The 14,318-nt window shown below is 40.2% G+C and overlaps 1 long non-coding RNA gene across 2 annotated transcripts in view; it reads left to right on the top strand.

Moving 5' to 3' along the window:
* LOC122462509 overlaps nucleotides 1-14,318 on the top strand; it is a 174,778-nt gene that overhangs the window by 77,861 nt on the left and 82,599 nt on the right. Inside the window, exon 2 of one of the 2 annotated variants that reach the window (XR_006285072.1) lies at nucleotides 4,218-4,264. This is a non-coding gene — a long non-coding RNA (uncharacterized LOC122462509). Of the gene's footprint in view, nucleotides 1-4,215; nucleotides 4,265-14,318 lie in introns of those variants that run through there. The other variant, XR_006285073.1, reaches the window with a different exon arrangement.

Genomic DNA, 14,318 nt, shown 5'->3' with positions numbered 1-14,318 from the left:
TTCAGTAACTGTGATTTGTTTGCTGTGGAAGAAAATTGGTTGGCAAAAGTGCTTGATCTACAAGAGCAAATTTTTAAAAAGCCTTTTTAATTGCATGTTCTAGCAAACAAGGTACTTTCATCTCATCCTTCTTTTACCAGCTTCCACTCACAAGGTCCTAATTAATACAGACTAGAAATAGCACACACGTGATTCTAAATGTGTGCATGTCCCTGAAAGAAAATCATCAACATTTAGCTACAAAATAAACCACCAAAACCACATATTCTTAAATGGAGATTATAAGCAAAGGGTGAAACCCTCGCCCCACTGAAGTCGATGACAAAATTCCCATTGACTTCAGTGGGGCCAGGATTTCATCCCAAGGCTCTGACTGTAAAGAGCTGCTTGTGAGCAGACCTTTGTACCAGTTCGGAGACATCTGTAACCAGAAGCCCAGATTAACTCTAGCAGCCTAATGCTGCAGATGGCAGTGGGGCTCTGCGTGGGGAAGGCGAAGGGCTGCACACAGCTCAGGTCACTGCAAGTGAAATCCATTCTGAATTCTCTCTTTATTAAAATGCCCTTTGCTCTCTCTCCACTGTAAGGATATTCTAGAGCACCAAGGGGGTTCTGCTATGGCAATCTGTTTCCAATCTGGCACATCTAAAATATTCAGGCAGATGAGAAATTTTTATAAAAAAACTATTTTAAATGTTTGAATTTTAGAAGTATACATTTAGGGATTGTGAAAGGGTGCAGAAGTTTATATCAAGGCCAGCATTCAGGGGAATAATTTTCCACTTAGTCCAGCCTCAGGAGAGCATTGGGCTGTCAGACTTAATCAGGGCTCCTGATTACAGAAAGGCCTCTATTTGGCCGCCTCCTTGATCTACATTATTAAACAACTGTCAGTCAAGTTGCCTTTTCAAATGACTCCCTGTTAAGTGCAGAAAGAGGAGGTTGTCAGTAAGGCAGATAATAGAAACGGTGAGATGATAATGCTGAAACCAAAAGTGAGATTGTTTTGCTTTAGCTGGATTGGACCCTTCTTTTTCTGTGAATTTTTTAAAAAGTTAATTATTTTTGGAGGAGTGGGTAGGTATGGTGCTTCTGGAAAATTTTGCAGTACTCCTTCCCAGGCAGTCGTCTCCCATTTTGTATGTGTGCAACTGATTGTTTCTTTCTAAGTGGAGTACTTGGCATTTGTCCTTATTGAATTTCATCCTATTTACTTCAGACCATTTCTCCAGTGTGTCCAGATCATTTTGAATTTTAATCCTATGCTCCATAGCACTTGTAATCCTTTCCAGCGTGGTATTGTCCACAGATTTTATAAGTATATACCATTATCTAAATCACTGATGAAGATATTGAACTGATCCCTGTGGGACCCCTCTCGATATGCCCTTCCAGCTTGACTGTGAACCTCTGATAACTATTCTGTGGGAACAGTTTTCCAACCATTTTGCACCCACCTTACAGTAGCTCCGTCTAGGTTGTATTTCCCTTCTCTGTTTATGAGAAGGTCATAGGAGGCATCAAAAGCCTTACTAAAGTCAAGATATACCACATCTACCACTTCCCCCCTTTCCACAAGGCTTGTTACCCTGTCAAAGAAAGCTATTAGGTTGGTTTGACATGATTTGTTCTTGACAAATCCATGCTGACTGTTACTTATCACCTCATTATCTTCTAGGTGTTTGCAAATTGATTATTTGCTCCATTATCTTTCTGGGCACTGAAGTTAGGCTGACTGATTTGTAATTCCCTAGGTGGTGATTATTCCCTTTTTATAAATTGGCACTATATATTTCCCTCTCACCTGTCTTCCGTGAGTTTTCAAAGATAATCACTAATGGCTCATACCATTCCTTAGAATCATGAACTCTACCATTTCATGATCACTTTCACCCAAGCTGCCTTCCCTTTTCAGATTCTCAGCCAGTTTCTCCCTATTTGTCAAAATCATATCTAGAATAACCTCTCCCCTAGTAGCTTTCTCCACCTTCTGAAATAAAGCATTGTCTCCAATACATTCCAAGAACTTGTTGGATAATCTATGCCCTGCTGTGTTATTTTCCGAACAGATGTCTAGGTAGTTGAAGTCCCCCATCACCACCAAGTCCTGTGCTTTGGATGATTTTGTTGTTTAAAAAAAGCCTCATCCACCTCTTCCTCCTGGTTAGGTGGTCTGTAGTAGACCCCTACCAGAGCATCACTCTGTTTTGTTTTTTTTTTTTGGTTCTTTTTTTTTTACCCCTTTATGCTTATCAGAAACTTTCAATAAGTCTGTCTCCTATTGCCATCTCAACTTCAGTCCAAGTGTACACACTTTTAATATATAAGGCAACACCTCCTCTCTTTTTGTCCCTGTCTGTCCTTCCTGAGCAAGCTGTACCCTTATATACCAATATTCCAGTCATGCGTATTACCCCACCAAGCTGTGATGCCAACTATGTTATAGTTGTGTTTATTAACTAGGATTTCAAGTTCTTCCTGCTTATTCCCCATGCTTCTCGCAATAGTATACAGACATGTAAGATACTGCTTTGATTTCCCCCCTATGTTCTCTCTTGGCTTTCCCTTATCCCTGCTATAATGGCCCACACTCCCCCCAGATTCCAACCCTTCTCCCACTGCAACATCCTGGTTTAACATCTCAATCATATTTTAACTAGAAATTATCTAAATCAGCTTGAAAAATAAATCTATTTCTGTGATCATGATGGTGTTTGGAACTCTACACAGATGTTCTGATCCTGCAAACTTAGATGAGAGTAGTCCATATTCACACAAGCAGTCTCATTGCATTTAGCTACATAAAGATTTACAAGAGGAGACCCGTACTATAGGCTGGTAGTTGTCTATTCCTGAACTCTTTACTATTGCTGGACGAGACTGTCCAACCTCACCATGCAGTCATTGTGCAAGAGTCTACCTTTGTTTTCTGCTTGTGAAATTTAAATTTCTGTCTATCAAACAATCAAAAATGTCTGTGTGCTTAGACATAAAATTGAAAAGAATGAGAACGCTTTAAGATATTAATGTGTTTAAAGTTGTTATGGAACATCATAGGAAACAAATCACCACATTAAATGTTTTGAAATGGACCATTTATAGCCAACCTGTTGAGGAAGTTACAATATAAAGTTTGGAATATGGCTTATTGCAGCTTTCTGGGCATTTCATTTATTTTTTAATAAAAAAATTTGAGGTCCTGACTAACAGTGATTGTTAAAGATGCCCTAGCACTTTTATGCAAAATAAGTTTGGTTGCTTAGCTATCTAGCCAAATTTCATTTTGGATTATTCTGGCTTTTGAAAATTGAGTGTCATGGACTCTTCTGCTGAGTCTTAATAGCCCATGTATCTTCTTTGGCAGCGTCTGTCAGTGCAGTAATGTTTGTGTGCCAGGCAGGACACGATGTCATTATTTCCGAAAGCGTTTAACTCAGTCTGTCTTCACGTACGCTAAGGCTACATCTACCTTATGAGCAACGGGTATGATTCCCAGCTTGTGTAGAAATGCTCTGAAATAGTATGCTAAAAATATTAGTGTAGGAAAGACAGCAGTAGCATGGGCTAGCCATCCCCAATGCAAACCCACTTGAGCCCGGTGGGTACATACTTGGGGCAGCTAGCCCATGCTGCTGCTGCTGCTGCCCATGCTACCCCAGCTATGCTACTATTTTTAGCATGCTGGCTTCGATGAGTGCTAGCATTAGTATGTGTACACAGCTGGTAGCGTAGATGTACACAGACAGCTATATCTTAGGGCAGTGATACTTGGACTAAGGCTCACAAGCCACAAGTGGCTCTTTAATGTGTCTCCTGTGGCTTTTTTGCTGCACATGATATTAAAACATTTGTGTTATTTAATTATTAACATAGTAAAAGTATCCTGACCGGTTATTAACCAATTGTAGTTGATAAAATAATTGAACTTGGTCAGTCATTTTTCTGTAAGAATAATATATATATTAAAAACGAAATATTTCCCGTCATATTGTTTAAATATGAATATATAAGACTACACACTACGGTGGCTCTTTAGGGTAATGATGATAGCTAATTTGGCTCCTGAATCACTGAGGTCTGAGTACCACTGTCTTAGGGTATCTTAGGTACTTGTATGGCACCCTGACCATAGTATCAGAGTGCCTCTCAAAAGTTAATGCATTTATTCTCCCAATATCCCTCTGAAGTACAGAACTATCTTTAATTCCATTTTACAGATGGACAAGTGAGACAGAGACCACGTGACTTGCCCAGTTTCATGCAGGTAATATATGGAAGAACCAGGACTCTTGCATTCTACTCCAGGGCTTTTACGATAAAACCATCCTTCCTTCCTGTTTATATGTTAGTTTATCTCTCAAGTATTTAGTCCACTAAGACAAAGATGCTGACTTAACATAATACCTTTTAGTAACTATAGTGATGGGGAGATTGTGGCCACGTTAGAAAAACTTAGAGGTCTTGGTTTTGTCCTGATGCAGAACAGGAAAAATTCTGAAATTGTGAAAAGTTTTGCTTGAGCAGCAAATGGTTTCCCACCCAGCTCAAGCTGTGAGGATTAATGTCTGGAAAATGCTCCAGATCCTTGAATGGACAGTACTATAGCGATGCAAATTATGACTGAATAGCATAAAGAATTCATCCTTCTCTCATAAAAATACTAGCAGAAACTCCAAGAGTCGTTGTATAGATAAAAGGAGTTTAAATATGGAGAAGGGTTGAGGGTGGCTACCAATACCTTTATATTTCACAACACACACATTCCTCACATTGTCTACCCATCTCCTCAACAATCTGCTACTGTCTAAATTGCAATAGGGACAGGGAAAGTACAGGAAGATCAATTCCTGAGCCTGTGGAGAAGAGGGACAGAGTCTAGTGCAAGAGAATAAGAAACAACTATTGAAATAACTTCTGACTGTGTGAATCTATTTTAGCGGCTCCAAGTGGAAAAGTCCAGGCAAAACAAAAGCAACCTCTCCACTTTGACTCCCCAACATTTAAAAGCACCTTGAAGTCTGAATTGGCTTTTCAGTGTTTCAACCCCCCCTCCCTCCCCCGGCAGTCCTCAGTGCCATCTGGCAGAATGACAAATACATAGCCTGGCCGCCTTTTACATCGATCTTGCAGATTCATTTGCACCAGCTGCTGCAGAAAGGTCAGTGCAGAGGGAAAGAGAATGGCCACTTGGGGATATCAATGTTTAGATGTCATTTATAAAGAAGCCACTTGTGCAAGCAGGGGAAAACTATGGAAAGACAGAAACTGACAAAGGAGAGCAGGAAAAATGAAAAAAACAATGAAATGGCATTTTCTTATTCATACCTTCCTAGAAATATTGATGCAAGCACTTAAGTAAATGTAGCCATGAGCGGTCAGACTCAGATTGTCACATGAAAGAACCAGGGTGGGAGAATAATTAATAAAATTACTTGACTGATTAAAATTGAAGGAAATATAGCTAAAATACAGAAAAACATGCTTCTTAGGTAGAAGTATATTTTACAGCAGTCTAGTGCATACTGCTAGACCCAGGCTTTTGCCAGCGCTCATGTGACCTGTAACAGGAGATAAAGTCAGTGGAAGAGATCTTCCATAGCTGGACACCTCAATACTCTATCTAGGAGACAACCTGTAATACCTCCTACATCAAATGAACATCTTCCTCTCCATTGCAGTGAAAAATTGGCTGCAAACAGACTAGGTTTCTTGTCAGTATAACTCTTTAAAAATTCTTCAAGAAAACAATTTAAAAACAACAATGCTTGCAACAAAATGGCCACAAGTTACTTTACCGCATGTCCCAAAAGACATGGGCCCAAGGTCAAAGTTGACATTACCCTTCCTAGTATATGAATGGACCATGCCTTTGCTACAGGGAGTTCTAGACTCTTGGAGAAAGTAGGAGCTCCCCATTACAATTGACACATTCTTGGAATAAAAAAAAAGCTTAGGGTAAGAATCATAGTTCTACTCTCTTCTTATATAAAAACCAAGAACTATGCCTGTGACAATACAAATGCATCAGATCGTGTGTACCATCTTAAGAATATTACAGCTTTTTAAATAATCCATATTCAGTTAAACACACATTAGCTATTTTATTAAATGTAAAACAGGTGCTCACTTACATATACTTAAGATATCCTTTATTATAATGATCCTGAATAAACAGAATGGCACTTCTAAAGAACATTCACAATAATGAAGAGGTTATATTTCCAACTCTGTGTGCCTAATTCTTGCTGGCACTTGAGAGCACCTCTCGTGGCCCACCAAACTCGTATATCTATGCACTGCAGAGAAACTATTAATATATACCCATATTCTGCCCAAGAACAGCCCCTGGCATGGCACCCTCAGGCACTGTCTTTCTACTGGGAATAATGTGTGTGAAGCACATTGACTCCATTGGATACACATATATGTGGGCTACACTCCTGATTCCTAAATGATGTCCCATAATGTCCCTCTTTGGCTCCAGCCATAGTGGACCTGTAGACTGGCCTCCTCACAATATTCCACAGGAACCAGCTTAGAAGTGTCCTATTTCTGCTCCTTGCCACTGTTCCTGGTTTTCTATTATGTGCCTATGAACAGCGCTGACCAAAAGTTGGCCTGCTATGTGTATATACCCACTGGAAGAGACTAGAAATCCCATAGATTTTTGGGGTGGGGTTGGGGGGGGTACTTTATTTCATTATTGTTGATTCTAGTCAGTAAATAGCGGAGTACCTATCTTTGGCCACTGTCCTGCACAGTGCTCCATGCAGAGGGGTGCTTGAGCCCACACAGAGACCCATCGACCCCAATGGGGAGGAGGACTTTGCAGGACTGGGCACTTTTAAATACATTTAAAGACATTGAACTAGAATATCTAGTGGAACACGTTTCTGGTAGGAAGAATGACTTTGCTACAATACAAATACCATAATCACAACTTCTAGACAGAATGGTGGGGACTAGCCCTTGGCGAGGCAAAATGGTCCTCTATGCAGATAGTATTCCAGTTTTTCACCTGATAGTTTAGAGAACAACAAACTTGCTTATGAGTATCTCTACGCATTTTAAATTGCCATTTTTAGCTCTTCCTCCACCACCATTGCAAAGCTGTTTTTGTGTGAGGCTTTATTTTCATATCCACTGATACAATTGTTCTTCCTAAAACTAATTTTTAATGATATTTTGAAAATTAGTAACTCCATGACCTAACTGCTTAGGCTCTTACTCTTACCTACACAACACAACATTCCCAAATGAATCAAAAGGCCACAGACCACTCCCATTCAGGGATAATGAAGCATGAAATGGTGTTCTGAAATTAAATTTATATCCCGAAACGGGAGGGTTTCAAAATGCAAACAAATAATTAGTGCTGTATTTGTTGAGCAAAACTACTGGGACTATGAATTCCCAGATTATTAGCAGATAGCAGGCAAATAGTTCTTCATTTTTTCTTGGTTCCCAATGTACAAGTCTTCTGTTTTTTTTCTAAAAATGAAAGCAATCTGTATTGTTTTATGAGAATGATAATTGTGCTATTTTGAAGATGCCAGTTAAAACAATATCCAGAAAGAAATATAGCTACTTTCTGTCTTGCGTTTAGACAGAATGGGGCAGTTTTGGCTCCCTGTTACTCCAGTAGAAATCTGGAGTTGCTTCACTATGTAATTTATAGCAGAATCTGGCCCAATATTTCCTGAAATAAAACTTAAGCTATACTTAACTTAGGGAATTTTATATTTCCATTTCAGAAGGGAAGGGGTTAAACTTACTTTTGTGGCGTGTTCATATTATTAATAGTCTTTTGATTGGTTAAATTGGTACCAGATTTAACGTTTTTCTTAAATTTGAAGTTTTGAAAGATTTCTAATAGTTGAAAAGCTGTAAAATTATTAGCCTTTCTGTAACACTATATGTGGAAAGATTTCTCTTTTGTTAGTGTTCTATAATTGTTCTGTCCTTTACAAGGGTATATATTACTTTACTTTTGAGTCTGCATCCAAGATTAATTTTCCTGTGGTGTACTATTATTAGAGCTGATCAAAAAATTTTGACAAAAAAAGTTTCCTTGAAAAAAGTGGGGTTTCATTGAAAACTATTTTTTTTTCCTCAGGAAAACTTCAATTTCAGCAACATTTTTATGGAAAATTTCAAAACTAAATAGAAATTTTAATTTATTTTTTGTTTGCTTCATTTTGGTGTTTTTGCAAACGGTAAAGTTTTCTAAAGTTTTTTGGATTTGTTTTTATCTTTCTCTCCCCTTTTAAAACTTTTTTATGTTTCATTTTTGCTAATAAATGCAATAAAAGGAATAATGTGCAGGGTTATTTAAGTCCGTCATTCCATTCAGCCCCCTGCCATCACCTTTCTTTCTTTCTCTCTCTCTAAATTTTCAAAAATATCTCATGTTTGGAAAAGCTACAGACTGACAAAGATAGTGTTTCCTTTTACTGCTGTGTAGCTTTTCCAAAATTGAGGTAGTTTTGAGAAGTTAGAGTGGCAAAAGAAAGGGGAGAAGGAGAATCACTTTATTGCTGTCACTGAAAAGGAAAATGGAGAAAGGTGGGGGGAAAATCAAAATTTTGGTTTCAACAGAAAGTCTTCTCTGATGTATTATTGTGGGGATTGCAGACACATTTCTAGGTTCTATTAGTACACTACTTTGTAAACACCAAAATAACTTTTCAGTTCCTGCCTAATCTCACTTCATAGTTCTCTGCATCAATGGTTGTCAACCAGGGGTATATGTATCCCCTGGGGTACAGGATATGCAGAGGTCTTGCAGAGGGTATGTCAACTCATTTAGATATTTGCCTAGTTTTACAACAGGTTACATATAAAGCACTAGTGAAGTTAGTACAAACTACAATTTCATACGGACAATGACTTGTTTATTCTGCTGTATATACTATACACTGACATGTATTTACAATATTTATATTCAATTGATTTATTTTATAATTATGTTAAAAATGAGAAAGTAAGCCATTTTTAGTAATAGTGTGCTATGATACTTTTGTATTTTTATGTCTGATTTTGTAAACAAGTAGTTTATAAGTGAGGTGAAACTTGGGGGTACACAAGACAAATCAGACTCCTGAAAGGGGTACAGTTGTCTGGAAAGGTTGAGAGCCACTGCTCTGCATGATAGGGGTGGACTCCAACCCAGAGTTATTTTATTTTAAAAAAAACCCTATTTGTACAGAACATTGCTTCTAGTATTCGAATGCACAAGTATTATTTCTGCAGTTCCTAGGATTAGGATTGTGGATTTTGGCATTTAAAGCCCTAATTTTGGCTGCTTTGTCGAGCTCACATTATACACAATACACTAAACCGTTTTGTACAGGATCTGTAGCCCTTCTGTAGCCTTTGTAACAGAGTGCAGAGACCGATCCAAATTCCTTGGCGTTAATCCTTGCCATCTTCTTTCCCCATGACGCTACTGCTACTATATCCCACTGGATCTTGCGCCCAGGGCACAAGATGGATTTAAGGTTTACATTAGTTTTTTCTCTTTCTTTCCTTTTCTTCAGCATTAGCTAGAGAGATGACAGGTGTTTTCACGATTTGTTTACTCAAGATATTGTAATGCTAATTGGTTTAAAATTGTGTGCAATCTCCATATTAGTGCTACTGCTGTTTGACAATTCTCTGAGGCTGTGTTATTCTCTCTGTGTAAGCAGCTATTTAACTGCCTCAGCTTCAGCCGATGTAACTTTTCTTGCTATGAAATGCTTGTCTCTGTCAGTTTAAGGTTTTCTTTGTACCTCTCTTGCTAATCACTACCGAAGCAGAGTTAAGATTGTTTGTTTGAATTTTGCACATGAAGAAAACTCCAGTCCAAGGGTGTGTCTTAATGAACAGTAATTTTAGCTGTTGAATTCCATATTTTTAATGTTTCCTTTTAATCAGAATGGTTTCCCAAAGGAAAGTGCCGTTTTCTTGAAAAATTTCCATTTTCTATCAGGAACATGAAAATGACAGCTCCCCCACTGCGGGGTTGGAAGGCTCCCGTCAATTTCTCTTTCTGCCTGCTGGGAGAATGCAAAATTGACAAGAGCCTTCCAGTGAGGGAAGGCTGAGGTGGAGAGGCTGAGTTGTTGGTTCTTGCCTCCCCTGCAGCCTGGTGGCTTCTCCGGCAGCTAGGCTGGTGGGGAGCTGCAGCAGGGCTGGGGGTGTGCGGAGGCAGGGAAGCTGAGTGCTCCATTTCTCTATCAGGCAGCTGATAAGCAAAACATTTTTTCAGTTCTCCTGAGACAGACGTTTTCTGGAAATCCCTTCTGTGAAAAATTTCACTTTTTTACTTCCTGATTTGGGGTGAAAACGTTCAAAAATGCAACATTTTTCATGAGTTGGGATATCTGTTTTTTGGTCAGCTCTAGTTCTCAGACTATTCATGTCTGGTGTGCACATACTTCAAATGGTCTGTGGGCTTGAATATGTAGCGTGGTTGTTCCAGCATGGCACTCAGCTGGCACTAATGCCAGATGTACTACAAAGCTGAGAGTGTGAGAGCCATGCCCCATCTATACCTGTGGCCTGTCAAAATGCCCTGACTAGATCCCAACCCTTGACCCTCTCCCTTTCTCCACACCAGAGGTAGGAGAGTAGTAATGAATTGTGCCAGGTATGGAGGCATACCCACTCACCATACCATCTGAGTGCCCAGGATCAATCCGATGCAGCACACTGGTTGTTTGTAACCCACAAATTGCACTGGAACCTGTCAAAGTTGTGACCATCATAATTTAACACCCTCCATCCCCACCTCAGACCCCCTGGATCCCGGGTGGGTGAAAAATCCCACACAGTAGTTTGCTAATTTTGCCCCAAGGTAAAAATCCCTTCCAGAGCCCAAAACTGGGGATCAACCTAGCCCCCCAAATACTAGATTAAGGGTCAGGCTGAGACGGGAATTGGCAGCAGCTATCCAGCCTGAGAAGCAAACCATATCACTCCCCTCCAAACCCCAGAGTATGGAAAGCCATCACACAGCTCTGTCACATTTCCCCCCCCACCCCACCCAGTGGCAGCAGCAACAGGTGGGACAAGCCCTAGAACCTGAACCCCCAGATGCAGCATGTGACTTCCCTACCCCCTCACTCCCGCAAGCCATCAGCACAGAGAATGGGGGGGGGGGGGGCAAAGCAGCAGCCCCCACCCACTGGAGGTGAAGGGGAGAACACATAGAACACTGCCTCAGCTGCTCCCAGCTGAGATTTTCCCTTCCCTACGGGTGTCTCCACTGCTTCCGGCCACCCAAAGTATAACTCTCTGAGTACATCCCACAATAAGCTGACATCTGTGTTCACAGGGAAGTGCGCAACATGCAATTGCAGCTTAGGATTGGATTGAAGTATTTCATATCATTCAAGCTCCTGAATGGTTGAAATTGGCTGCATGCTTTGCGCCAACTCCTTGTCCCATTGAAGTCAATGAGAGTTTTGCCATTAACTTCAAGGGGTCAGGATTTTGCCCTTTCTAAATATTTGCACTATTATTCTAAGAGTGAGTCTGTGACCATAAGAAACCAGGCAAAGATCAGACATTACTCTGTGCCCGGTTTTGTACGACCTTAAAGGTACCAAAAATACCTGACATTGTAATGCTAATGTGTGAATATTTTTATGGAGCTTTAAACATATAAAAGATATAGCACCTGCCAAGACTGGTCTAGTGTTAGCATATCTAGAAAATGAGGTTGCAGACAGAACCATTATTTCTGTGAATGTATGGTGTTCTTGGGTAGCCCAATGGTCTCCTGATAAAAGACCCTCTTTTTCCCTCCTGAACAATCACATTTTTCCATTCCTGGGATGAAGTGTTTCCTTGAGTGCATTACTGCTGTATCTCCATTTGCCAGGGCTCAGTGTGAGTGCTTATTTGAATGATACATTGCATGTATCTACTCCAGTGAATATTGTTGCTCATTATTGTGGTAGAGTTCCTTTGCAAAGTTGTGTAAGTGCATTTCGGTAATTCCTGTTTTGTACCTTGGGTCAAAATGTCCCCCTCATTAAAGGAATAAGTATTTAAATTACAACATTCTCTGCTTACCTTTTCAAGGTTCCTATGGCTGTTTGTGCAGCCACTCTGGAGCTTGTAGCCACGGAAAATAGCTTTTTGATTGTAATCTCCTAAAAAGTCTATTGAACAGCTGAATATTCAGAACAATATGGACATGTGTATCCATCAGAACAGGAAATGCCAAAAAACATTACACAGTTGCTTAACAAAAGGCAAAAAGAAACAAGCACCATTCTTAAGTTTTGTAAATGAATTTAGTGCTTCTGAATGTACCAGCCCTGGGGACTGAAGTCCATCATTTATCCAGATCAGTTGAACATGGCAACATGAGCTTCTTCATACCATCCTCTGCTTCAGATGGTATAGTTTGATTGAGAAGGGCCAGTTCTAAGAATAAGAGTTCACACGTGGAAGTTTCTATGCCCATTCAATGCTTGGTCTCTCTGTTGGGGCCACAGGTTAGTTTCAGTTGTGTTGATGATTTGATTTTTTGTTTGTTTATTTAATGTGGAAACATATCCAGTAAAAACTGGACTGGAACCACCACCCTGTTTGCTATATAATACCAGAGGCAGGCGCTAACAACTTTCATTCACTACTGCTAGGGCTCAATTTAATTGGCAACCTACAGATTAAAAGCTCTTTCCACATTGACAATCTGTATTTCATCACCAATCCTCTGTACAAGCCAGGCCCCATAAGACCGAAATTAATGCCACAGCAGTAAAAGAAAGGGAAATCTCACTTTATATGATCCATTATGGATCTTATGCCATAATAATTCAGCATAGACATTTTTCTTTATGATTTGTTTTTATATTGATTTTTATTTGATTTTACTGATTTGACAAGTTCATTGGCTGATGTTCTATAAGCAAATAAATCTCACTGTAACACCCCAAAACAGTCCTGTATGTTTCTCCATCTCTGAATTGACAGGCAATAAACCTTGGTGTCAGCAACTCTGGTTTTAAATAAACTGTTTGATAATCTAGGTCTCTTACAATGTACACAGAAAGAGCTGTTAGCGGTGGTATTGTCCATGATTTAGACATTTACAATTAGGTCCCTATGTTGCTTCATTTAGTTTGCACATCTCAGCTTTCCTTGTAGTTTAAACAAAAATAATTTATGCAAAATCTGTTAGTCTGATAGTCCATTGTATCCTGGAGCTCCACTTAAGCTATGCAATTGAGGTAATACCTCTAATATAAGCAGGGTTATAATTTGCCGAAAGGAATAAATTGCATTTATACTGTGCTCCCAAAAGCCTTTTAAAATTCAGGCACCTGATACTTCTCTTAGCTACTTCCACATATGTCTTTACCCTTGACTTTGCCATCCACGAATTGACATGTCATAGAAATTAGAGATGGAACACAACTACTGCATCATTAAGTTCATCCCCAGGCCAAGCCAAGATTTCCCCAGATAGGGAATGGCTGCATCAGATTTAATAATTTTATTAAGATGATGTTGAAGTAAAAAGAAAACGGTACTGAGTTTAAGCATAGAAGTTTCTGGTTATCAGGGAATAAGGTACAGATTATCAAGGGGTGTGAAATTCGGTTTAGGAACGGGTGGCGTAAGGAATACATAATCTGCAATCTCCCCGATTGGGGGTAAAAGTTTAACAGGTCAAAGTACAGACATTGAGGTATGGGGGTATGTTGTTCATATAATGGCTATGTTCAGGTGTGGAGTATAATGAGTGGATACGATGATGAGGCTGGATTTACCCTCATTTGGTGGGATTTAATGTTCAGTGAGTTTATGGTTCCAGTTCATATGGTCCAATGGAAAAAGTCTCTCAGTACCTTTCCCATAGCTGATGCACGATGTCCTACCGGCTCACACCTCCTGATACTGTCGGTGGCCGGTGATGTGCTCGATGTAGATGTCCCTGGACCATCGGATGGTGTCCGAGACCATGAGGCACCGCATGAACCGTGCGTAGCATCGACCGATCCCACAGGTCCGCAGCACGTGCTCGTTGCAGGGGTCCCAAGCGCCTAGGGCTCTGACAATCAGGGCATCCATCTGCACCTCGTAGCCCTTCGCTCTCAGGGTGTCGGCCAGGGGGGCGTATTTTTCCAGCTTACGAGCTTGGGCTTTGCGAAAGGCCAGGGTCCTCTTCTCAAAGGAGACCATGACGTCGATGAGGATGATCTTTTTCTGGGCCTCGTCGGTGACTACCACGTCAGGTCGCAACTGGCTGTCAGTACCGGGGATGGCGCTGTTCATGGCGCGGTACGATGGCTTTCACCAGGCGGTTCTGGATGGCG

Source organism: Chelonia mydas, chromosome 11 (assembly GCF_015237465.2).
Source record: "Chelonia mydas isolate rCheMyd1 chromosome 11, rCheMyd1.pri.v2, whole genome shotgun sequence".
In the NCBI taxonomy this organism is placed as follows: domain Eukaryota; kingdom Metazoa; phylum Chordata; order Testudines; family Cheloniidae; genus Chelonia; species Chelonia mydas.
Note: the sequence above shows the minus strand (reverse complement) of the source record. Positions and strands in the feature narration are given on the sequence as shown.